The 25,329-nt window shown below is 42.4% G+C and overlaps 1 protein-coding gene across 15 annotated transcripts in view; it reads left to right on the forward strand.

The window, feature by feature from the left end:
* CRACR2A (calcium release activated channel regulator 2A) overlaps positions 1-25,329 on the forward strand; it is a 177,906-nt gene that overhangs the window by 22,136 nt on the left and 130,441 nt on the right. The gene's annotated exons all lie outside the window — the stretch shown is intronic.

Below are 25,329 nucleotides of genomic sequence, written 5' to 3' on the forward strand. Positions count from 1 at the left end.
CAGAGGTGTTGAAACTCAATCCAAGTGACTGTTGGGGATCTGTTGCTGTGCTTCAGTGGATGAGTAATGGAAACAATTTTTTTCTGGTTAAAAGGGGGATTTCAGAGTCCTGATGGAATACAGACAACTGTTGGGCCACAGCCACATGTGTTTCTCTGTGCTGACACTGTGTGGACATACAAGAGACATGTCCCACACTCCTCTTGTCCCAGGGGACTATTGACAAGAAGAGGAGCAAAATGTACAGTTGACCTACCCTCTTGGGCTTGTATCCTCATTCAAGAAATGAATGTGGTTGAGGTCAGTGTTCTTTGTGGAGTCAGACTGCCCCTCAAATAGTGCTTCACAAATGTCCTGTGTGCATGTGGATCACTGGGGGGTCTTGTTAACTTGCACATTCCAGCTCTGGAGGTCCGTCCAAGGCTTATGATTCTGTATGTCAGACAGACTGCCAGGTGCTGCTGCTGCTGCAAGGCCTACAGAGTTCAGTATTGAGGCCCAGGGTACATTTTGGAAGTCTGTGCTGTAGCTTTGAGTTGCCACAACAGGGAGATGCCCCTGGCATCACTGGGCGGGGGACTAGGCTTGCTAGTCATGACTGTATGTTCGAATGTCTATTGGTGAATTGTCACCTGCCCAGCCAAACTCAACCCCACTGTACATACAAATCAGTAATTACTTCTTATATAGTAATACTGGAAAGTTTTTAAAGAAGTTATGCCAAAAGCCCAGTAATCCAGGAGACTATTGTTTTGGGAAGAGAAGCCTAAATGAGATAGACAGAATTTTGACATGATTGGATACTTTCCCCATTGTGTGCATCCTGTCTAGATTAGAGCATCTCCAACACAGGCTTAACTGAAAAGCATGTCCATGCAGTTACAGCAGAAGCAGGGAGGTCAGTGCAGATTGCCAACAGGAGTTTTGAGACTTGGTCTGACAGACAGGGATTTGGGACAACGTGTTACTAAATTAACATGTTAATATTAAAAGCATATGAAACATTACTGTCTCAGTGAACTTCTGTATAGAAGCTGTTTTTAAAATAGTTTACATCCTAATCTAAATAATATGTTAATATTTGTAGTGCAGCGATAAATCCTTGCAAAAAATAGATGTTGCAGTGATTGCCTTTGGGGTTGACTTTGTTTTTCACTCTTACTCTGATATTCTTCCTAGAGATTGACCAAGCAACTTTTTCCAACCCATCCTCCTCTCCCCCTTGCCTAGACATGAAGGATATAATTTCCAAGGCTTTTAATGCCAAAAACTGAGTGTGTGCCTCCACTCTGTGGGTGGGTTTTCCAGATTACAGATATATTTTCTATGATACTCTGTCACTGTCCTATTCCATGCCTCAGAACAATAAATTGCTATACTTGTATATAAGGCTTAGCTCATATGCAAGAATAATATACTTTCTTGTTTTTTCTACTTCCACATTTATAATTTAATTCAGCATGTTATCTCTACTTCAAGGAAAGTTATTACCTTCTTCCTGTTATCAGATCCAGACAGGATAGTGGGTTTGTTATTTCTCATCCTAACATTTTCATTCTGTTGTTCTCTGCTTTTTCATTTCCTTGTAGTCCTTGAGAGCAGCACTATGCCTAATCTTATCCATTGTAAGTAGGAGTAAGCATTGACAACTTCATTATGTATCCCAGTGCAGTTGTGCATAAGCAGTTACATATTGAAATACTTGTTATTTTATTATAAATTGCATTCCTTTTTTCCTTTATATCATAATTAGAGCTAAATTATGCATATTGGCTGACTGGTTTATCTAGTAGTTTTATTTCAGGTGGTAAAGAGAAGGTTTCCAAATATTTTCTGTAAAAATGGGACATTGATTGGAGAGGGTGGAACACCACTGGATTAAGTGATCTCTCTGACATTCTTTGTGCAATATTGAAAAAAACAGTAGATGACACTGTGATTTGTAACCAACTTGAAAATAATCCTAGAGGAGAAAGCAATCAGAGAAAGTTGGCATTACCTATGACTTCTGCTTGGATCAAATACTATGAGTCATCAGGACTTAAAAGAGTGGCTCTTTCCAGGTTGTACTGTAGAAATGGGGAAGTTTAAACACACATTCACACAAGCACTAACACATACACCTGGACCCTACCCAGAATCATTCAAAACTGAGTATCTGTAATGAGGTCTAGGCATCCATAGTCAAAAAAATCTCCCCAAATGATTTTAATGACCTGTGAGGTTCTGAGAATTCCTGCTTATAGTGGGGTGAATGGTAAAAAGATAGCTCCTGTCGTAACTGCCAGAACCTATGTATGTGACCCTATCAAAAAAAGGGTCTTTGGAGATATATAGTAATTCAGTTGCAGATCTCCAGTTCAGATCATCCTGGATTATGTTGGTGGGCCCTTAATTCAATTAGTGTCTGTTTAAGAGGCACACAGAGGAGAGACAGAGAGAGGAGGCCATGTGGAAACAGAGGCAGAGTTTGGAATCATGGAGCTATAAGCCAAGGAAAGCCTAGAGGTAGCAGCAGTCAGAAGAAGTAAGGAATGACTTGTTCCCTAGAGCTTTTGGAGGGAACAGAGCCCTGTGGACACCCTGATTTAGGACATCTGGTCTCTAGAACTGTGAAAGAATACATTCCTGTTGTTCTAAGACACCTGGTTTTTGATAACTTATTACAGCAGCCCTAGAAAACTAATACACTGCCTACGGGGTACATAAAATTTGGTGAGATGGGAGGAATATAGGAGCTTTTCAGATATGGAAGCAAAATGAGTAAAAGTGGGAAGGCCTGGTTGGAGGAAGAATGACAGTCAGGATGACTAGAGGAGAGAGTGGCTTTCTAAAAGGAGGCGGAGCTAGTTCTACAGAGCCCACCAGAGAATCCCTGGTGTGAACAGCTGCCTTCCTGTCCATTCTGTCCTGTCCTGTCCTGTCCAGGAATAGCATTTTCTGTCCCTCCTTAGACCACAAAAGGCCCAGGAAGCTCAGAGAGTGGGTTTGCCCTTCATTTCACACATGTGGGAGCCACTGCCGGGTGCTGAGGAGGAGCAACGTGGCAAGGTTGTAAAGAGGCCTGTGTCACATGTCTGAATACTTGGCGCCTGAATCCTTCCTGCTGTCCATCTCTCTCCACACCAGCAGGCCCATCTTACTGGGGTGGCTTCATGAATCAGAGCAAAGCCATTTATTTCCCAGCTGAAGGTCCAGGAGAAAGTACTAACTGGTTGGATGGATCTGCCCATGTCTTGGGAGTTAATACCTTCTGCAGATCCCTTCTACATGAGATCACATGACTTTGAATGAATTTTAGATGGGCCATCCTCACCCACTGCATTGGAATGAGAACAGCCAGCCTCAGAGCATGCACATGCCACCTAGACTTCCTTAATAACCAGCCAGTTATCCTGTGGAGGCATCTCCTGGGCACTGCCTACTTTCTATAGACTTAGGTAAAGGAAACTTCTATTAACAGTGCCTGTGAAATGAGAATCCTCCCTGACTTCTCCAGCAGGAGCTGAGTGGGGGTGAGAATGCTTGGACAGGAACTCCCTAATCATTCTACAGGCATTGTTTTCTGAGCTAACTCAGGTAGGACCAGTGGTGTGGAAACAGAGGGGTCACCCTGAGTGTCATTGTATAAGGGTGGAGAAGCCATTAGGAGCTGCCTGGTAAGCTCCTGGTAACCATCTAGGAAGTGCAATGCACTAAGCTGGGGTGGGGCTGGGACCCAGACTGGATGCAAATTGAAGAGGAAACAGAGGGGAACCCTGACCCACAGTTATTCTTAGTCTTCAAGATGGTTTGGGTATTTTATATTACCCATCATCCCCAGAATGAACAACTGATGTCTTCAAAGGAAGGAGGTTATTTCCCTCTGTGGATACCACCCAATGACACTGTTAGGTCTGATTTAAATGTTGAAGAAGATACTAGGTGCAGGTCAGAAGGGATCTGTCATTTTGGGATTCCATGGATAGGATGTCCTGGTGGAGGTCATTCTGAGCATTCTTTTGCCTCTGGGAACCCTAGCATCTATCCCTGCCTTTTAAGGATTGTGATGGAGAAGGGCATCTTCAAGTGAGAGGTGGGGCTGATGTTAGGGAGCAGGGATAAAGGACAGTTGTTGGTGTGAAGTCTCATGGGGCACTTAGCTTCCACCTCCTGAGAGCTTAGTCTCACTGGACTTGAAGGCAGAGGACCAGTGAGTGTTTTTCCAGTTGAACAGAATATCCTGAATGCAAATGCTCAGTTTCAGGCTTCCACCTCCCTCCTTCTACTTCCAAAAAAAACCTGGGGGATTATCCCAGGGTGGGCGAAGGGGTAGATAAAACTGACAAGCTGAACTGTGGGGAAGAACAGTGGACTGCAGACAATGAGCACCATTGGAGACTCTACTGTGATGAGATGGCCAGGCAGGTGGCTTTCCTACCCTTGGTTTCACTCCAGTTCTCAGGGGCATTGCAGAGACCAGCCACCAGTCTGCACAGCAGACACACCGAGTGCTGCTCAGTCTCGCCCCAGAAAAGTGCTGGGACACTGCTGGGAACAGACGGGCCCTGCCTTCAGGAAGCTTCCAGTCCCAGCTGGAGAAAGATGTTAACTAATTACACATGTGCTCACTCATTACACTGGGCATACATGCTAGGGAGAGAGGGCTTCCAGGTCCCTGAGAACATACAGTAGTAAACTTAGTCTGGAGGGTCTTAAAGTTCATGTGTCCAGCTCACCCGATGTACAGAGGAGGAAATTGAGGCCCACAGAGGGGAAGGAAGTTGGTGGAGGTGACGAGTTAGTATTGAGATGAGACAGGGTGCCATCCTGGACTCCCAGTTCTGTTTTTATCTGAGCAATGGAGCTGATTTCCATTATGGTCCTTATTACCTACCCCTTAGAATAGTAAAAGAATAAGCCCCTTAGAATTTAATTCCTATAAGAAGCACTTGTTGACTTCTGTTAAGTAAGCATTTAGTGAGGGACAAACATGAATACAACCAAGTATTTATAGTGTAGTGTATTGAGTTACAAACACAAAGGACCATAGCAACATGGAGAACAAGCAACTGGTGTACTTAGACTGGCATTTGAGGGCCTCTAGGCACCGGCCCTGCCTCTCATTCTCTGTGAGCGCCCATGCGTGCTGTCCCTTACATTTTCCAAATTGTCCTCCACCCGCTGCAGCCCTAAAGGCCAATTCATGCTGCTTCTTTGCCTAGCATGGCCTCCTGTCTCCTCACTGCTCAGTCTGCCTATCCTGTAGGGCCAATGTACATGCTCAACCCTCCAGAGTTTTAATTTATCACCCAAATCATTGTCCTTTATCATTTTTCAATTTTTCTTGAAAAACAGTTTATTGTATAAGCAATATACGTTTATTGGGAAAAAATCAGGGAATGTAGCAAATAGAAGAGAATAAAAATCACCCCCAAAACAGAGATAACCATCATTAACACCAAGGTATATTTTCTTCTCATTCTTTTTCAATGCTTGCACACATGCACATACACTTTTCTCATTGCCTTTCCTCATTCTGCCTTACATTTCATTTGTTACCTGCACCTATCGTCTTTCCACTGTAGAGTATTTGGGGGCATGGACAATGTGTCACTCACTTTTTATCCCTCTTACTAAAACAGCATCTTGTGCTAGGAAGTTCTCTGCAAGTATTAGCTGAGGAGCACACTGTGAATTTGCTTGGCTTTGAAACTTAGGGTGTGATCATTTTAAGGAAGCAATTTTTGCTGTCCTGGGGACTGATGCTTGTTGAAAACTTGTTCCACGCCTTGAGCCCCAGTCTTTGCCAGCTGGATGGCTGGGGAAAGGACTGAGAATCCATACAGATTCAACAATTGGCCTAGACACACGATGGGTGACTAAGTGTGCTCTGCATCCTGCATGGGGCTGCGTTGAAAAGCAGCTCTACAATGCTATTCAACTGAGGCTCTTCCCTTGCTTTCAGAATGACACTGTTGATTCTGGCAAATCTTTCTTTATCCTTTTTGATAAAAAACAGTGTTGGTGTTTTACCTGGGGGTAAGTGGGTGAGATTTTCTTCTCTGACAAACCAGTTTTTGCTGTAAAATACTCTTTGCTTAGACTAAAATTGAAGAGGTTCTTGAGTGAGAATTGGAAGTGGAAACAGCATGGGCTGTTTTCCAAAAAGCTTGGGGTTGGGAGGTTAGGACCAAGTGAAGAGGGGTGTTCACTCAGCTGGCTACAGGTGAGAGCCTAGCAGAGCCCTTGAGAGGAGAGGAAAAGCAGCAGAAAGCATTCACAGAGCATCAGGATTCCTTTGAGGCCCATGTGGGAAACCTGAGAGGCTGGTGTGTAGACAGCAGCAGGGCAGTAAAAGCAGTAACGAGGGAGGCAAGTCCATGTGCCTTTTTTTGCTTTTTAGTTGAATATGGCAAGATGTTTGTGATTTAGATTCCTTTTCTTCTTTAAAGAAGATGATTCATAGCAGAAACTATTTCTAGAATTGAATATCTCAGAGAGAATGTCATTACAAGATCAAAGAAAAAGTCTGCAAGGTTTTGCTTCTGATGAAAAACATTGAAAACAAATAAAATCAAAGAGAAGCCTTAAGCAAACACATTATTGATTTGGGTGATGCAAAGACATCTCAGCTCCATGGAGCCTCTTTTGGAGTCAAACATTGGAGCGGACAGTGAGGAAGTAGTTGGGGCTCAGCCTTGGAGACTACCTCCTATACACAGTGAGGGGAAAAAATGAGACTGATGGGGTCCGATGGTTTACAGAGAGCAAATGAGGAGGTGAGGACCCTGAGGGGAGGCCAAGTGGCTTGTCCAAAGCTAAGAGATAAGTGGTATTGAGGGAATATGCTTCAGAAAAAAATCCCAAATCTAGTTTTCTTTCTGTCACTCTGCATTGCCTGTGGGAGAGAAAGGGTTTCAGTAGAAAGAGCATAGGTTTGGGATGCCTTGGTTTGAATCCTGGATGTCTTGGAACAAGTTTTTAATATTTTTTAGCCTCAGTTTACTCATCTGTACAAAGTACAGACTGCCCCTAACTTGCCCCAGGACTGCCCCCATCTTCTCAAGCATGACCTCCAGCCTTGAAAGCTCTAGTCCAGGCCTCACACACTCACTAGCTCATTTGTACACTCAGGGCCTGTTCCAGGTGCTAGGAACACAGCCAGGAATGAGAGTGGCAAAGCCTCAGCATTCACCAAGCTCATGTTCCAGACCAGGCTGTGCAGTAGGAGCATAACATGACCCACACATGTAATTTCCAGCTTTCTAGTAGCCACATCAGAGTAAACAGGCAAAGTTAATTTTAATGTTCTATTTAACCTAATATATCCCAAATATTATTTCAGCATAGTCTCAATCTAAACATTTATTAATAAGATATTTTACATTCTTCTTAATTTTTAACTACTGCATTCTGTTTTTAAATCAAAGTGTAACTGGCATACAACATCACGTTGGTTTTGGCCATACACCATAGTGACTCATGCTGTGTAGATGCTGTGCAGTGATCACCACAGTAGGTCTAGTTAACATCTCTCACCACATAGTTAAGTGAATACATTTTTTTTTATGGTGAGAACTTTTAAGATCCACTCTCCGAGCAACTTTCAAATATATTCAGTACAATAGAGTGTTATTAGCCATAGTCACCATGCTGTACATTCTATCCCCAGGACTTACTTATTTTATAACCAGTAGTTTGTACCTTTTCGCCTTCACAATTTCACATACTGCCATCACCCTCCTCTGGCAACAGTGATCTGTCAAGCTTGTTTTGTTTGTTTGTTTGTTTGTTTGTTTGTTGGATTCAACATGTAAGCTAAATCGTATGATTTTTCTCTTTCTTGTCTGTCTTCACTTAGCATAATGTCCTCCAGATCCATCCCTGTTGTGGTGCATTCCTTGTTTTTGACATGGTTACTCTCCTAGCACATCTCAGTTTGGACTGGCCACATTGCAGTGCTGTATAGCCTTGCAGTTGCTGTATTGGACAGTGCAGTTCTAGAACTCAGGAGCAAGAAAGATGCTGCCATCCACTGCACTGAGCACATCTGGGGGAAACACTTCAGTGCAGGCCCTGCCTGAGGGAGAGTGCTGACTCCCCAGCCAATGGGCCCCTCCCAGTGTCCATCCCCACCCTGCCAGAGCATGCTAACTTCACACAGCAAGAAGGAGAATGCCACACGCTAGAGTTCTGACCTAGTCTCTGGGTTGAAAAGAGAATGACATTGAGCTGTCCTCTTTGTAACAGTAACAACAACAACCTAATTAGTACTTAGTGAGTACTAGGCATGGGAGCCAGGCCCTGTGCTAAGCACTTTATTATCTTCACTACAACTTTATAAGAGAGGTAGGTACTATTATTATCCATGCTTAAGAGAGGAGGAAAGTGGAGAACCCTAAAGATTCCACCAATAAACTATTAGAACTGATAAATGAATTCAGTAAAGTAGCAGGATACAAAATAAATATTCGGAAATAGATTGCCTTTTTATACACCAATGATGATCAGAAAGAGAAACTAAGAAAATAATTCCATTTACAACTGCATAAAAAATACCTAGGAATAAAATTAACCAAGGATGTAAAAGACCTATACTCAGAAAATTATAAGATGCTGAAGAAAGAAATCGAAGAAGATACAAATAAATGAAAGCACATACTGTGATCATGGGTAGGAATAATTAAAACCATTAAATTGTACATGCTATCCAAAGTAATCTATAGATTCAATGCAATTCCTATCAAAATACCAATAGCATTTTTCACAGATCTAGAATAATCCAGAAATTTATATGTAACCCCAAAAGACCCTGAATGGCAACAGCAATCTTTTTTAAAATATATTTTATTGATTATGCCATTATAGTTGCTCTATTTCCCCCTTCAATCTCCTCCACCTTGCATACCCCTCTCCCACCATTCCCCCCTTTAGTTTATGAACACGTGTCTCAAGTTCTTTAGATTCTATATTTCCCATACTATTCTTGCCCTCCCCCCTATCTATTTTTTACCTACTGTCTATGCTACTTATTTTCTGTACCTTCTCCCCCCTTCTCCTTCTCCCACTCCCCTATTGCTAACCCTCCATGTGATCTTCATTTCTATGGTTCACTCCTGATCTAGCTGTCCTCTTAGTCTGCTTCTGTTTTAGGTGTGGTTCTTACTAACTGTGAGTTTGCTGTCCTTTCACTGTCCATCTTTTTTATCTTCTATTTCTTAGATAAATCCCTTTAAAATTTCATATAACAAGGGCTTGGTAATAATGAACTCCTTGAATTTGACCTTATCTGAGTAGCACTTTATCTGTCCTTCCATTCTAAATGAAAGTTTTGCTGGATAGAGCAATCTTGGTTGTAGGTCTTTGGTTTTCATGACTTGGAATACTTCTTTCCAGCCCCTTCTTGCCTATAAGGTCTCTTTTGAGAAATCCGCTAACAGTCTGATGGGAACTCCTTTGTAGGTGACTGTCCCCCTATCTCTTGCTGCTTCTAGATTCTCTCCTTCATTTTAATCTTGGCTAATGTAATTATGATGTGTCTTGGTGTGTTCCTCCTTGGGTCCAACTTCTTTGGCACTCTCTGAGCTTTCTGGATTTCCTGGAAGTCTATTTCCTTTGCCAGATTGGGGAAATTTTCCTTTATTATTTGTTCAAATAAGTTTTCCACTGGTGGCTGTTCCTTTCCCCCTTCTGGTACCCCTATAATTCGGATGTTGGAGCGTTTAAAGATGTCCTGGAGGTTCCTAAGCCTCTCCTCATTTTTTTGAATTCTTGTTTCTTCATTCTTTTCTGTTTGGTCATTTCTTTCTTCCTTCTGGTCCACTAGGTTGATTTGAGTCCCAGTTTTCTTTCCATTACTGTTGGTTTCCTGTGTGTTTCCCTTCATTTCAATTAGTTTAGCCTTCATATGTTCCTCTAATTTGTGGCTAAAATCGACCAGTTCTGTGAGCATCCTGATCAGCAGTGTTTTGAACTGTGCATCTGAGAGTTTGGCTCTTTCTTCATTGCTTAGAGTTATTGGCTCTAGGGCTTTGAGCTGTTCTTCTTGAGCCATAATGTTTTGCTCTGTTCGCACCTGTTAGGTATAAGGAGAGGAGCCTTAGGTGTTCACCAGGGCGGGGCCACCCAGGTCGCTGGTCTGTGACACTGTATGTGGGGGCAGGGTCAGAGAGGGGTCACCTAGGTTGCTGGTTTGTGACACTGTATGTGGGGGCGGGGTCAGAGAGGGACAATGGCAGTCCCCTCTCTGCTGGGGCCTGCTCGGTCTGTCTCAGTCTCACTGCACACTCCTTCTCGTTATCTATGTGTGAATGTGTGACTGTGGTCAGCCCTCAGTGGGTTTGCCCGCTGCTACTCCACACCTGGGTTCTGCCCACTGCCTGCCCTCCTGGGTCGCGCTCCGTTTGGTCTGGTGGATCTTTTCTGCCTGACCCTGCTCTGCTGCTGGCTCTGCCCCTCTTACCAGTTTGGCTGAATGGTTCATTGTTGTCAGACTTCCGTGTAGTTCAATTTTGTGTGGTTTGGCTGCGTTTTGTTGTTAAAACTTTGTTGTTTTTAAACTTGGTTGTGAGAGAAGGTACAGTGCTTCCACCTACGCCTCCATCTTGGTGGAAGTCTCTAGCTAATAGCAATCTTGAGAAAGAACAAAATTGGAGGAATCGCACTACCTAATATCAAATGATACTATAAAGCCATAGTAATCAAAACAGCATGGTACTGGCATAAAAACTGACATATGGATCAATGGAACAGAATAGAGAGCCCAGAAATAAATCCATGCCTTTGTGGTCAATTAATATTTGACAAAGGAGGCAAGAACATACAATGGGGTAAATTTCTATTCAATAAATGGTATTGGGAAAATTGGACAAATATATGCAAAAAATAAAACAACCACCTTCTTACACCCTGTGCAAGAATAAACTCAAAACAGATTAAAGACTTATATGTGGGACTTGAAACAATAAAATTTCAAGAAGAAAACAGGCAGTAAAATTTCTGACATTTAGCAATATTTTTTCTGATATAGCTCCTTGTTCAGGGGAAACAAAAGAAAAAATAAACAAGTGGAACTACATCAAATTAGAGTTTTTGCATAGCAAAGTAAGCCATCAACAAAATGAAAAGACAACCCACTGAATGGGAGAACATATTCACCAATCTTACATCTGATAAGGGGTTAATATCCAAAATTTGTAAAGAACTCAGACAACATGATGCCAAAAGAAAAAAATCCAATGAAAAAGTGGGCAGAGGACCTGAAGAGAGATTTCTCCAAAGAGGACATACAGATGACCAGTACACATATGAAAAGATTCTTAATGTAACTAACCATCAGAGAAATGCAAATTAAAACAACGAGATCATCTTATACCTGTCAGAATGGCTGTCATCATTAAACCAACATACAACAGTGGTGGAGGATGTGGAAAAAAGGAAACCTTTGTGCACTGTTGATGGGAATGCCGATTGATGCAGCCACTATAGAAAACAGTATGGAGGGTCCTCCAAAAGTTGAAAATGGAACTGCCTTATAAAATAGCAATTTTACCTCTGAGACTACATCCAAACAAACTCAAAACACTAATTAAAAAGAATACATGCACCCCTACATTCATTGCGGCATTATTTACAATAGCCAAGCTATCGGAGCAACCAAAGTGTCCATCAGCAGATGAGTGGATACAAAAGTGGTGGTACATATACCTGGTGAAATATTACTTGCCATAAAAATGAATGAAATCTTACCATTTGTGATAGCATGGGTATACCTAGAGGGTATTAGGCTAAATGAAAGAAACCAATCAGAGGAAGACAAATACCATATGATTTCACTTGTATGTAGAATCTAAAGAACAAAATAAATGTACAAACCAAATAGTCTCATAGACACAGAGAACAGACTGATGATTGCCAGATGGGAGGGAGTTAGATGAAAAAGGTGAAGGGATTGAGAAGTATAAATTGGCCGTTACAAAATAGTCATGGGGATGTAAAGTACAGAATAGGGAATATAGTCAATAATATTGTAATAACTATGTGTCGTGCTAGGTCGTTACTGGAAATATCTAGGGGAACACTTTGTAAAGTACATGATTGTCTAATCACTATACTGTACACCTGAAACTAATGCAAGGTAATATAGAACTAAACTGAAATTGAAAATAAAATTTAAAACAAAACACAGAGGAAGAAAGCCGCTCAGAGAAATTAGATAACTTGCTGTGGGTCCCATGAGTCATAAGTGACAGACCTGGGATTTGAATCCAGGGTGGTCTAAAGCCAAAGGCTTGTGTTCTCCAAACAGAAACAATAGAATGAGATGCAAGATGAGTCCAGGTTTCCGGGCCTTTGTCAAAGGCTCTCTTCCTCTACTCACAGGGCACACTGCCAAGTTAAAGGGCTTTGGAGATGAAGGTGTCAGTGAGGATGACTCAGAGTCACATTGAGGGGTATATGTGAGTTGTCTGGCACCCCTAGGTCCTGCCTTCACCAGCCATTGTCCAGGATCCATAACTGCTGGCATGTTCATATTACAAATAAGATATTAACTCATAGGCATAAGTAACAAAAATCTGTTGATTCTAAAGCATCATGTGAAAATTTGCTATCATTATTGTATGATACTGCTGTTCCCGTCATCATTCAGTTGGTGGTATGTCCAGTGAGCTTACCATAGCCCAGATCACTGCAGCAGTTGGCAGCAATATCAAATGGCAACTGAGAACATAGCCCAACTTGAATTTTCTATTCTTAGTAGATCCTAGCACCTGAATGTTTTGAGTTTTGCTTACAGATATTTGTAGTAAACCCCGATGTGTACACGACTCACTAGCCAAGTATTTTCATCATTTGCCAGCTTGTCTGGTACTGAAATCAGTCTCTATGTTCAGCCTTGGGTGACCAGCAGCCCTCCCAGTTCTTCAGAACTTAGTTAGAGAGGCACTTAGAAACCCTTAAGCAGATGTAATAGCAGCACCTAGGCCTCCTCTCTCAAGTTCCAGGACAGGTGAGAGGCCAGGAAGCTAGCTACCCTTGTCTAGAAGAGAAAGGGCCCACCGACTGAGTTCAGGTTTCTTGGGCATTCTCATGGCCTTGCTAGATGGTATTACCTAGAAGACATCCAAACCCCATTCACCCTCTGAGGCCTACCTGCTCAGACAGAAGCCATTCCTGATATGTCAGCCCCTCTAGTCCTCTCTAACCTCTATAGTCCCATAGTCTTAAATGCCTGTGCTACCCTCAGACACTGAAGCTCCTGTCTTGCATTGTTAGCTATATGCTTTCTGTATGTCCTTGATCTTTCCTAGTCCCAGACTTTGGTGACCTCTCCTGGTGATAATCACATGTGGACTTGTGTCATCTCTGATGACCTGGTTGGTCAGCTTCACCTTGTTTCAGAGAGGGCTTAAAGGGGCTTCATTCTTGTGAGTGAGCATGATGTCCTTAGTGAACTTCTGTTTTGGCTTTGAGTGCTGCCTCTCCATCCAGAGTATATGTCCTTTGAAAACTGGGTCTTATAATCTTGGCCTCCAACAAGAATGTCTGTCTGACGTACCTCAGGAACTCAGTGACAATGTAGCAGTATTGCTCAATATCGAGCAAAGGGCTCATGTCCCAATACAAATCAGCTCCCTCTGATGCTAGTCATTTGCTTTTCTTTCACTGCAGTTACCATGATTTGTATCATATATTCATCAATTTGTTAAGGCCTTTCTTCCACATTGGAAGCCCTTTTTGGTTCTCCCCTGTGTCCCTAGCACCCAGTACAGTGCCTGGAACTCTGTAGGGCTTGGTAAAGACTAGGTCAGTAGTTGTGTAACCAAGCAGAAAGGTGCCCATACATGTAGCACCTTGGTAATCACCCAACAATTAATGCTGGAAAGAACAGGTTTTTATTTACAATATTCCAACCTTGGGGGTGGAGGACTCTGAGCACTTATCTATGAGACCCAGCACTTCTCTTGTTCCCCAAAAGACTATAAAGCCAAAAGCCCCAAAGTTCCCATCTCCTTATCTTAAGCCAGCTGTGCAAATAGTCTCACAGCAGCTCTTTCCTTCAGGATCTGGGTTATGTTGTCATCAGCCTCCACGTAATAGTCCAGGAAAGCCTGTGCCATGGTGCACTACATCATGGTGAAGTTCAGGAAAGACATAAGTCCTGAGAGTCCAGATAGAGTCCAGGTTTGCACAGCAGCAGGTCAGCATCTTGCAGGGTAGGACCTTTGGTGCCTTTGGAGTCCTTGGTGGCTTTTGATCATATCAAAATTGGCATGTCTGCTTTTGCTATAGAAACAACCCATTTGGGAGCCAAGATACTGTTACAGAAACAAGCCCCCTCTCCCAGGGTCTTTTTTCATTATGGGTCATCTTTGCCCACCCCCATGTTAGGACTGTAGCACTCAATGCCAGAGTTTGATTTAAAAAAAAGAAAAGGAACTATTTATTCAAAAGTTATACAGGTTTAGAGTAATGGTGGAATGTCACCATTAAATCTCAAAGCCCCTTTAAAACATCCACAAACACACACATAGTTCTGCCTTCCCCCTTTTGCCAAGGCAGGCCAGTCTCAGAACATGCCAATCAGAAGTACTGTCTTCCAGGAGAAAAACAAAAACAAGTCCTCAGCTCACTTCTCCTGGTTCCTTTCAGTAATCCGAGGAGCTTTGGCTGGGCAGGTCTCCAGCAGTCTCCAGCACCATCAGCTATGCAAACAGATCAAGATTTCCAGTTCTTAATTGAAAGCCATGCGGCACCTCCTCATGGCCCATCAGCAAGAGTCTCTTCACCTCTTTTATTCCCAAATGGTCTTGCATTGTCCCCTGTCCCTCGTGGCACCCGCCTTTTAGTTTAAATCCCAGCCTGGAACCTCCACTGTAACCCCATTTCTGACTCCTCCCACAATGGGCTATGCCTGCTAGTCCTCCTGTATTTTCTGCTTTTCTTGGATGCCTTAGTCTGGGCAAGTGTGGCCAGTGCCCGTACACTTGTCCCTGGTGTGGACGGGCACTGTAACCAGGAAGCTGCCTCCTAGTTACATGACGGGTTAAAGTCATACATAACTTCTTGGTTCCATGCAGGCTGGGAGGCGAGTTTGCTGTTATTGATATGCAGATTAACTCTGCTGCTTTTCCCAGCCCCTAAGCTAGGCTTGTGGGCAGCCCTGGAGTCTCTCAGCCTATACCTGTTACACTTACTGGCCTACGGCAGACAAGCTCCTACAGCCTGAATGGCTCCTATCTCACTACTGGCAGCGTGGGCTAGTAAGTGTAACACCTACACCCCTCTCTCTACACCCCTCCATCATGACTCTCTCCTGTGGCTGCTGGCCCTTTGTTTAAATCCTGACCCAGAGCCTCCTGTGTGACCTCTTCTCCGACTCCTCCACTATGAGCTACATTTGCAGTTCTTCTGTACTGTTTACATGTATTTGGCTGCCATCCCCAGTCAGGGCAAGAGTGACTCAGTGATCCAGGGGGATGCATCCAGCCACCACAACACCATGAGTCAGGATATATCCTGGAAGTCACACCCACCTTGCCCCAAGGCAGTGGCACAGCTATTGTCTTGCCTTTGTTATGAAAAGTATCTTGGGGACCTCCGCCAAGACGGAGGCATAGGTGGAAACACCTTGTGTCCGTGCACAACCAAATCTAAAAATAATAAAGTTTTAACAATAATAAACGCAACCAAACCACACAGAAAATCGACAATACAGAGTCCAAAAACAACAAAATGCTCAGCTAAACCAGTAAGAAGGGCAAAACCAGCAGCGGAGCGGGTTGGCCAAAAAGATCCCCGACTGGGGTGGTGTGCAAGCAGCAGAAGGTGCAGATCCCAGGTGAGGGCTAGCTACCGGCATACACAGGGAAGAGGCGCGGCTGGCTGGTGTGGTCGGTCGAGCATTTGCGTGCAGATAAACCAGTGAAGAGGCGAGCATTGAGACTGCATGGCGCAGGGCGGCAGGCTTGCACATTTCTGCTCAGATAAACAGGCAGGGGTGAGAGGAGAGGACCGCCATTGCTCCCTCTCTTACCCTGCCCCCACATACAGTGTCACAAACCAGCAACCTGGGTGGCCTCACCCTGGTAAACACTAAGGCTCCGCTCCTCATACATAACAGGCACAGATAAAAACATGGCTCAAGAACAACTCAAAGCCCCAGAGCCAATAAATCTAAGCGATGAAGAAATAGCCAAACTCTCAGATGCACAGTTCAAAACACTGGTGATCAGGATCCTCACAGAACTGGTTGATTTTAGTCACAAATTGGAGGAACATATGAAGGCTAAACTAATTGAAATGAATGGTAATGCACAGGAAACCAATAGTAATGGAAAGGAAACTGGGACTCAAATCAAGGGAGTAGACCAGAAGGAAGAAAAAAATGACCAAACAGAAAAGAATGAAGAAATAAGAATTAAAAAAAATGAAGAGAGGCTTAGGAACTTCCAGGACATCTTTAAACACTCCAACATCTAAATTATAGGGGTACCAGAAGGGGAAGAGGAAGAGCAACAAGGGAAAAACTTATTTGAACAAATAATAAAAGAGAACTTCCCCAATCTGGCAAAGTCAATAGACTTCCAGGAAATCCAGGAAACTCAGAGAGTGCCAAAGAAGTTGGACCCAAGGAGGGACACACCAAGGCACATCATCATTACATTAGCCAAGATTAAAATGAAGGAGAGAATCCTAGAAGCAGCAAGAGATAAGGGGACAGTCACCTACAAAGGAGTTCCCATCAGACTGTTAGCAGATTTCTCAAACGAGGCCTTACAGGCAAGAAGGGGCTGGAAAGAGGTATTCCAAGTCATGAAATCCAAAGACCTACAACCAAGATTGCTGTATCCAGCAAAGCTTTCCATTCAGAATGGAAGGACAGATAAAGTGCTTCTCAGATAAGGTCAAATTCAAGGAGTTCATTATTACCAAGCCCTTGTTATATGAAATGTTAAAGGGACTTACCTAAGGAAAAGAAGATAAGAAAGATGAACAGTGAAAGGACAGAAAACTCACAGTTATTAAGAGCCACACCTAAAACAAAAGCAAATTAAGAGGACAGCTAGATCAGGAGTGAACCACAGAAACGAAGATCTCATGGAGAATTAGCAACAGGGGAGTGGGAGAAGGAGAAGGGGGGAGAAGGTACAGAAAATAAGTAGCATAGACAGTAGATAGAAAATAGATGGGGGAGAGTAAGAATAGTAGGGGAAATATAGAATCTAAAGAACTTGAGACACGTGTTCATGAACTAAAGGGGGGGGATGGTGGGGAAGGGGTGCAGGTTGGAGGGGAACGGAGGGAGGGGAATAGAACAAATGTAATGGCATAATCAATTAAAAAAAAAAAAGAAAGTATCTTAAGCCTTATCATCCACTCTCCCCATCCCCCCAAACCATGGGCTGTGAAGGCTTTGGGGGTCCCTCAGTCTACACCTCTTTTCAGCTGTGCATATGAACAAATCAGCGGTCCCGTAAAAGAGGGTGAAGGTGGAGTGAAGAGGAAGTTAGCACCTGGGCGCTGGAGGCTTCCTGAAGAGAGGTTGGCTGCAGAAGGGCATGTGGAATAATGGCAAACACATTCACTGAGAAGGTGGGGACCTGAGGGTGAGGCTTTTTCCTGCACTAAGGTTTATTTTCTATGTAACCTTAAGATAATCTCATGAGGGTTGAAAGAGAAATTTTTGTGAAATTGCTTTTTAAACCATGAAATGGCATGGTAAGAGGTTATTCATCATCCTAATATCTGGTCCCTGCCTACCTGTCCAAATATATTTCTTATTAATTTGATTCATCTAGGCCAGTGTTCTCACTTTTAAAAAATGTGTTTTTCCCTTATTGCAAAAGTAATAGAGTATAATAACAGAACTATTAGAAATTCAAAAGAAAATACAAATAAATTATCTCTTAAGATTACCATGTAGAAATAACACAATTAACATCTTATGTATAACCCAAATATATATTTTTCTAAATATGTGAGACCTAAGTTTCCCAGGTGTCAGCAGCTGGGGGCAGTCAGGGCGACATTGCTCTCTATTCTCCATGGCATTCTCTGTGGTGTTCTCTATGGCGATGTTTTTGCTGGAGGCCACTGCCTGGGGAGACACTAGCAGGGGTGCCAAACTTATTTTCACAAGGGGCCACATCAGCCTCCTGGTGTCCTTCAAAGGGCTGAATCTAGTTTTAGGACTGTATAAATGTAACTACTCCTTAACAGTTAAATGAGAGCTGGATCCACCAGATAGAAACAAGGTGGAGGGCAGAATTTGACCTGCAGGCCGTGTATTTGCCACCTGTGCACTAGAGGATGGAGTCTCTGCACTCTGGTTGCTTCCAGCAACAATGCCAGTGAGGGGTACTGAGAACTGACTTCTTCTAGTGCTTTTCCTTATCTGAAAGTACAGCCTTGGTTGATGTATGTATTTTTTGTCTTTCTCCACCAGGATATAAGCTCCAAGTCCAAAGCTTGCTGAATTTGCATTATTGCTGCCTCTTTGGCTTCTAGAACAGTTCCTGCACATTGCAAACATTCACTGACTGAATGAATGAACACCAGAGTACTGTATTACCTCATACAGAATACCAAGCACTTGCATCAGATGAGTTGTTGTGTGTAAACTGCACAGAGACCAAATTCATTGGTAATATGTTGGGATACATCTGGTTTGCCAGACCTAGCTATTGTTAGAAATTTGGCCTCAGCAGGGGTACAGAGGAGAATCTCAATCTCCTTTGCGATCACTGCTACTGCTTCCAGTAACTTCAGACATGCTCCGAGACCACGTTACTTAGCACGTGCTAAAGCACTCTGCAAAATTTGTCTCTAGGTTAACAGTGTTAATTAACATCACCAAACTTCCCTGTCCTCTCCTGTCTCAAAGCCTGTTCCAGCACCTTTCAGGTTGGTGTCCATAAGGGGCCTTAGACTTTTCTTGGAAGTACTACTGCTCTTCTTTCTTAGGCAGGGCAGCGATTCTGCATCTTCAAGGTTGAGCTTCAGTGGTGCAGACAGCATTTGTGGATTGGGTACAAAGGGCTAAAAGACCACTGCTCAGAGCTGGGATACTGAGAGGGGGTGGTCAGTTGGCCCTGAGGCTCCCCACTTCTGGTGCACAGGAGTCTCTGCCCCACCCACGCTGGACCCAGTCTCCAGACCCAGGTCACTAAGCAGACTTCCCACTGTAGTGACTCCACCCCACCTCATCTCCAAAACCTGGGAAAGGATGGGACTAGGCCGGTTTTCTTCTGGGTCATCACAGCCCTGCTGGGAAGGACATTTTTCCCCAATTTCTACAAACCCCATTCTCTGTGGCACCCAGGGGAAAACAAAGTGTTTTCATTTCTGTGTGTTTCCTATGCAGGATTCAAGCATGAATCTCAGAAGTGCTCTTCAGACTTGAAGAGTTACCTATGTTCTGAGCATCCAAGACTTGTCCCTGGAGTGAGAGATCAAAAGGAAGACAGGGTGCCTCCCATAGCCCCTGGTCCTCAGGCCCAAAGTCTGCCATGGGTGCCTTTGCTGCTGTTTTCAATATTCATGAAGTTCATCAGCAAGCACTTAGGTTCTAGAAACTGAGTTAATCAGACTTGCCATTATTCTCCCAAGTCTACTTGATGACATGGTTGATTTTTTCCCCAGCTTTATTGAAATATAATTGGCTTATGACATTGTATAGATTTAAGGTATACAAAATGATTTGATATGTATATATTACAAAATGATCACCACAATAAGTCTGGGTACCATCCATCACCACACATAGTTACAATATTTTTTCTTGTCATAAGAACCTTTAGGATTTGCTCCCTTAGCAACTTTCAAATATACAACACAATGTTCTTAGCTAGAGTCACATACCATACATTTAATCCCCTTGTCTTATTCATGTTGTAACTGGAAGTCTGTTCTCTCTGACCACCTTCATCCATTTCTTTCCCTTTCCCCACACTCCACCCCTGGCAGCCATCAGTCTGTATTTGGTCCCTGTTGTGGGGGTGACTTTGCTCGCAAGTCCCCCCGTGTGCCATGGATGAGAGGAAACATGACTGAGACATAATGTGATCTGCTTGGGGAGGAGAGGTGGCCAATTTCCCAGAGGAAAAAGGCCTTGAGCAGTGGCCAGTTTCTCAGGGGAAAAAGGCATGAGTCCCTTCCTCCAAGGCTTTTTATTGGGTTCTAATACACAGGAATACAGGGCAGCAAGGATCAAACAGTGGATAACATTTCAAAGAAATCTGAGGGCTTAGTCCAAGTCAGAGTCTGTCAGGAAGAGTTTTAGGGTTTCTTGCTCGAACCCTTAACATATATATGAATGAAAGCACTCTTAGCAGAGCAGATTTCACAGGTTTATCAGCAAGTCTTTGTGGTGCCAGATTTTTCCCCAGGGCACGCTCTGGCCAGGCAAGGAGCTGCACCTCTCCCCAACAGGTATTCAGGCTTAAGGGGATTAGAGCCAGGAAGCGCTTCTCCCAGAGAACATGGGGACTTGGGCTTTGTCAAAGCTGGGGGGATGAGAGTCCATTACTCCCTCTTTGTCCAGCCTCCCTGAGTCCTTCCATGATGGCCTCTCAAGTGGTCGTGTCTGGCCTAGGTGGCCCCTCCTCTGAGGGGTCTTACTTGTCAAGGACTTCTGACCATGCTTTGGGGGCAGGGAGGAAACTGAGGCAGCATTTGCTACCAGAGACAAGCTTTGTCTCCTGTGGCTCACATTCCAGAGGTCACTGACTCCTCCTTAGCCACAGAGGGTAGAGTTACAATTCCTAAAACTAGGCAGAGCGGTCCACAACACCCTGTGAGTTCGGTTGGTTTTTTGTTTTGTTTTGTGTTTAATTCTACATGTGATGTCATATAGTATTGGTCTTTCTCTCTTTGACTTATTTAATTTAGTGTAATACCCTCAAGAATCCTATCCATGTTGTCACAAATAGCAGAATTTCCTTCTTTCTCATAGCTGAATAATACTCCATTATGTATATGCTACCTCTTTTTTATCCATCCATCATTGATGGACACCTAGGCCGTTTCATGTGTTGGTTATTGTGAATAGTGCTGCCAAGAACACAAAGGGCAGATATCCCTTTTGGACAATGATTGCATTTCCTTAGGATATATACAGGGGTGGGCAAAAATAGGCTTACAGTTGTTTGTATGAAAAGAGACATGCAGATTATGATTATTATAATAGCGTTATTAACTCTGTGGATTGTGTACTGTGAACCTACTTTTGCCTACCTCTTACATCCAGAATTGAAATTGCTGGATCACATGTTTGTTTTATTTTTAACGTTTTGAGGAACCGCCATACTGTTTCCCATAGTGCCCATATCAATTTACGTTTCTACCAATAGTGCACACGTGTGACGCAGACTCACGCCTGCAGTGTCCATGACATTATGGATGAGACTAGACACAGTCACACAGCCTACCGAGTCCTGTGGAGGAAAAGGGACAGCATGGCTTTTTTCTCTCAAGGGGAGCCAAAAGCCTTGGCCTCCACCATTACAGGCCTGTATTGGTTTCTTTGCACATTACATGATGGTCCTCATTTTACTATGTGCAGGTTCACTTTAGGTGGTTACCTTTTACAGAAAACAAAGAAGCCGATATCACTAATCATATCACAGAAGAAAGATATTTGCAAATGAAAAGGGAAAAGTGGTCGAACCAGTTACACTTGTCCTTGGAAGGTTTAGCATGGATTTTAGGAAGTTACAGTAAGCACTTTCTGTCTCAATTCGGGATGAGGGGGTTTTAGCAAAAGCAAGACTCAAAGCGGCCTAGGTACAATGCAGGCCTGATTCCCCACAGGAGAACCTATCCATGGGCATGGGTCCTGTGCATCTCCAAGTGGGTGCTGGGCCCACACCATACAGAATGGTCTCCTACACAAGTGTTCCCCTTTTTCCACATCTTCGCCAGCATTGGCTACCTCTTGTCTTTTTTATGACAGCCACTCTGACAGGTGTGAGGTGACAGCTTGTGGTTTTGATTGCATTCCCCTAGTTATTAGTGGCGCCAAGCACCTTTTCATGTACTTGTTGGCCATCTGTATAGCTTCTTTGGAAAAATGTCTATTCAAGTTCTTTGCCCATTTTTAATTAAATTTGGGTTTTTTTTGCTATGGAGTTGTATGATTCCTATATGTATTTCAATATATTAACCCTCTATCAGGTACATGGTTTACAACTATTTTCTCCCATTCTGGGGGTTGCCTTTTCATTTTGTCGATTATTTCTATGCCAAGGAGAACCTTTTGAGTTTGCTGTAATCACACCTATTTATATTTTTGCTTCTATTACTTGTGCTTTAGATGTTATATCCCCCAAACCATTGCCAAGACCCATGTCAAGAAGCCTTTTTCTTTATTTTTTCTAGGAGTTTCATAGTTTCAGATCTTACATTTAAACTTTAATTCATTTTGAGTTATTTTTTGTAAATGGTATAGATAGGGGTCTAGTTTCCTTATTTTTGCATGTGGTTATCCAATTTTTCCAGCACCATTTATTGTAGAGACTATCTTTTACCCAATGAGTAGTCTTGGCTCCTTCATCAAACATTAGTTGACCATATGCCATGGGTTTATTTCTAGGCTCATAATTCTGTTGATTGGTTTATGTGTCTTATTTATGTCAGTATCATCCTGTTTTGATTTTTATAGCTATGTAGTATAGTTTGAAATTAGGAAATGTGGTGCTTCCAGCTTTGTTCTTTCTCAGAATTGCTGTGGCTATTTAGGGCCCTTTGTGTTTTTAAATAAATCTTAGGATTTTAAAAAATATTTCTGTAAAACCTTCAATTGGATTAAATCTATAAATGGCTTTGGGTAGTATAGACATTTAAACAATATTAATTTTTCTAATCTATCATCACAGGATATCTTTCCATTTATTTTTTTCAATTCCTTTCATTAATGTCTTACAGTTTTACCTTACTGATATTTGACCTCCTTAGTTAAATTTTATTATTTTGATGCTATTGTAAATGGGATTGTTTTCTTTACTTATTTTTCAGATAATTCATTGTTACTGTATAGCAATGCTACAGATTTTTATATGTTGATTTTTGTATACTGCAACTTTACTGAATTTAACAGTTTTTCGTGGAATCTTTAGCATTTTCCATATAAAAAATCATGTTATCAGCAAACAGACAATTTTCTTTCTTTCTTTATGATTCAAATTCTTTAATTTTTTTTCTTGCTTGATTGCTCTGGCTAAGACTTCTAGTACTGTCTTTAATAGAAGTGGTAATAGTAGGCATCCTTGTCTTGTTCCTGATCTTAGAAGAAAACCTTCCAGGTTTTCACCCCTGAGTATGATATTAACTGTAGGTTTGTCATGTGTGGTCTTTATGATGTTGAGGCATATTCCTTCTGTACCCAATTTGTTGAGTGTTTTATCATGAATGGATGTTGAATTCTGTCAAATGCTCTTTCAGCATCTATGATTTTTATACTTATTTGATTAGCGTGATGTATAACATTTATTGATTTGTATACGCAGGACCATTCTTGCATCCCAGGGATGAATCCAACTTCATCACGGTATATGATTCTTTTAATGTATTGTTGAATTTGGTTTGCTAGTATTTTGTTGAGAATTTTTGCTTCTATGTTTTACAAGGATATGAGGACACAGTTTCTTAAATACTAGGTGACAGAGATCTACTCCACTCCATTGGGGAATTTGGTGAAATAAGAAGGTATCACTTAAGTTTGTTTAAGGGAGGATTCTGGAAGAGACAGCTCTTTTACACGTGTACAGAAGAGCCTCAGCTCTTTGTTGGCCTCTCTCTTTGATGAGCCACTTGTTACTTTACAGGAGCTGATTCCCCGTGGGACATGCCCACTCTCTCCTGCCCTCCTTTCTCTGCTCTCTGCCCTCTTCCATAGCAATGATGAGGATATGTTTGCACATGTGCACGATATCACTATTGACTTTCACATAGTGTCTCATCTGACCCTCCTCAATGGGACAGGGAGGAAACAGTTATCCCCACTTTTTCAGAGAAATGGACCAACTTCCCCATTTTCACATAGTGGTGAAGTTAACAGCTGAACTTGATTTTTTGATACCTGGTCCAAACCTTTTTTGGGCATTGTGTTCCTGCCAGCCTCTTGAAAGAGGAACTTGGGACACAACAAGAATGAGGAATGAAGAGGTAACAACTCAGATGAGGGGTTTGATGGGGAACAATTTGGGAACTGTGCAAGATGCCAGTTGGCGTTATCCTTGCAGACTGGAATCTTTGTTGTTCTTATTCTCCTCTCATTTTCTATGAGCCACTAAAATACTTGGTAAGAATATGCTATGCAAACTCAGAGTGATCTCTGTAAGACTGTGACTTGGGAGAAAATGTTTGAATGGCCTCTCCCTCACTTAGTACATTGAATTTTTAACAGTTGTTCTAGGTTTTCTTTTCCGCTTTAACTTAAATTAGAAAAGAGAACATAGGCTTACATACTTTTTAAATTCATTTTTATATGTGTTCACTTATTTAGTTTCACCAATGAAGCAGATATTTTGCTAAGTGTAAGAAATGAGACATATCACTTCTCTCAAGGCATATGTAAGTGTGTGTGTGTGTGTGTGTGTGTGTGTGTGTGTGTGAGATGGATGAGTACAGACAAGTAAATCTTTACCAAGAATAATTCCCACAGCAGATGTAGCCTAGGAGGCTTTGGAAGCCCAGAGGAAGAACATGAAAGTCAGACTGTGCTGAGGTCAGAATGACTTCTCAGAGAAGTTGCCTGTTAAATGAAAATCTTACGTGTTCATAAGACTTAACATAGACAAAGGGAAAGTCATGCCAGTCAAGTGAGCAGAGTGTTTGAAGATACAGAGGCATTAAAGAGCTGAGAGAATAGGAAATAATCTGGAGAGAAGATGAATATACAGAGGTGATGTAGTCCTGTGTGCGTAAGATGATCCTGAAAGGCATGGGGAAGCATGATCAGGTCTACATTTTAGGTAGGTCCCCTTGGTGGTGCTGTCTTGGCTTTAACTGTTTTGTTTGTTTGCTTGTTTTTGCTCTTGATTTGGAAAGCAGTTTGGTTGTATGTGTTAAGAGACTTTAAAATGTGCATATAAACTACCCTTTGGCTCAATAATATTACCTCTGGGAGTAATAACATGAATCACCTACTGTGTAATGCTTTTTGTACCAGATAGTCTTGATATACTATTTTATTTGTCTTTATAATGACTATGCAAAGTGGAAATCATTGGTCACACTTTACAGATAAATAAATTGAGGTTTTAAACAATCAGGCAAGCTTAGGATTGAATTCATACTCTGTCACTAATTAGCTGTTTTCCTAGGTCAAGTTACTTACCCTTTCTG

The sequence above is a fragment of the Artibeus jamaicensis genome, unplaced genomic scaffold (genome assembly GCF_021234435.1).
Source record: "Artibeus jamaicensis isolate MK-2021 breed Jamaican fruit bat unplaced genomic scaffold, CSHL_Jam_final contig_1028, whole genome shotgun sequence".
NCBI classification, from domain to species: Eukaryota; Metazoa; Chordata; class Mammalia; order Chiroptera; family Phyllostomidae; genus Artibeus; species Artibeus jamaicensis.